This window comes from Bos javanicus, chromosome 20 (assembly GCF_032452875.1).
Source record: "Bos javanicus breed banteng chromosome 20, ARS-OSU_banteng_1.0, whole genome shotgun sequence".
Taxonomy (NCBI): domain Eukaryota; kingdom Metazoa; phylum Chordata; class Mammalia; order Artiodactyla; family Bovidae; genus Bos; species Bos javanicus.
Genome location: NC_083887.1, coordinates 52,429,533 through 52,431,422, shown reverse-complemented (window position 1 = coordinate 52,431,422; position 1,890 = coordinate 52,429,533). Strand labels below are relative to the sequence as shown.

General features: G+C 43.0%; 1 non-coding gene across 1 annotated transcript; it reads left to right on the top strand.

The window, feature by feature from the left end:
- The first annotated feature begins 1,435 nt into the window (after positions 1-1,435).
- On the top strand, positions 1,436-1,507 carry TRNAC-GCA (transfer RNA cysteine (anticodon GCA)). The gene has a single exon. It is a non-coding gene; the product is annotated as a tRNA-Cys (tRNA).
- Positions 1,508-1,890: the final 383 nt, after the last annotated feature.

Genomic DNA, 1,890 nt, shown 5'->3' with positions numbered 1-1,890 from the left:
ACTACCAATAGTACTACCTGCTCTCTCACTCAGTCGTGTCCTACTCTTTGTGGTCTCATGGACTGTAGCTCACCATGCTCCTCTGTCCATGGAATTTTCCAGGCAAGAAAACTGGAGTGGGTAGCCATTTCCTACTCCAGGGGATCTTCCTCACCTAGGGATCAAACCCATGTCTCTTGTGTCTCCTGCATTGGCAGATGGATTCTTTATCACTAGCACAACCTGGGATGCCCAGTTTTTGTTCAGTCACTAATAACAATGTCTGCAACCCTATGGATTACAGCACGCCAGGATTCCCTGTCCTTCACTACCTCCCGGAGTTTGCTCAAATTCGTGTGCGCTGAGTTGCTGATGCCACGCAATCATCTCATGCTCTGCTGCTCCCTTCTCCTCCTGCCTTCAATCTTTCCCAACATCAGGGTCTTTTCCTATGATGTCCTATTTTAACATAAAAGACAGCCTCTTTTTAGAAGAGGCAAATTAAATTTCTTAAAATATTTTTCATTATTGATTACATCAACTTATAGCATTAAGATTCCCACTCAAAGTTTATTACTCAATAAATCATATTAAGTACATATAATTTTGTGAGAAAAACTACATTAGACCATATGCCAGCCTATTTCAGATATACTTGGGATGATTACCACATAGCTATATATATTATACTGCTGCTGCTGCTGCTGCTAAGTCGCTTCAGTCGTGTCCGACTCTGTGTGACCCCAGAGATGGCAGCCCACCAGGCTCTCCCACCCTGGGATTCTCCAGGCAAGAACACTGGAGCGGGTTGCCATTTCCTTCTCCAATGCATAAAAGTGAAAAGTGAAAGTAAAGTCGCTCAGTCATGTCCGACTCTTCGCGACCCCATGGACTGCACCCTACCAGGCTCCTCCGTCCGTGGGATTTTCCAGGCAAGAGTACTGGAGTGGGGTGCCATCGTCTTCTCTGATATATATTATACTAGTTGTATTCAAAATTCACTTCTTTCAAGGTATGCAAATTTTCTGACAAAGGATAAAATCCTTACACATTTACTTTCAAAATACCAGTAAATGAAATGACTGTACCATGCCTATCTTCCCATTTTATTCAAGCAACTACTCTTCTACCCTGATAAGTCAATGAACCTTTAATAAAGGATTGGGATTCCATAATTCATTGTCAAGAATCCCTTCCCTCCTTGCACTTTCTGACATAAAATCTCAGAAAGTAGATTTCACCTTTTATTATTTCCTGGAGTTGTCATCATGTGATGAAATGTCTAGACCTACCAAATAGATTGTTTTTGCACAGAGACATCATTAAGTGTCGACTGATTCCCAAATAAAACAGCAGCCAGGATACATCTTTAGCCGCTCTGGAAATGTGAGGACTGTGTTTCCATTTATTAAGAAAGGCTGCAGTGTAATTCAATGTGTATGGCTTCCACAGGGCTTCCCTGGTGACTCAGTTGGTAAGGAATCTGTCTGCAATACAGAAGACCCAGGTTCAATCCCTGGCTGGGGAAGATCCCCCAGAGAAGGAAATGGAAACCCACTCCAGTATTCTTGCATGGAGAATTCCATGGACAGAGGAGATTGGTGGGCTATATAGTCCATGGGGTCGCAAATAGTCAAACGTGACTTAGTGACTAAACCATGGCTTCCATAAGTGATGCAGGAAATACCTTTATCCTGACAATAAGCCCTTGCATCACCCTCTGTGTACATGTATGAAAGCTTCATACAGAATGATGAAGAATTTGAAGAGGAGGCGCTAGTGGAAAATAATCCACCTGCCAATGCAGGAGACACAAGGGATGCAGGTTCAATCTCTGGGTCAGAAAGACCCCTGGGACTAGGAAATGGCACTCCACTCCAGTATTTTTGTCTTGAAAATTCCATGAGCAGT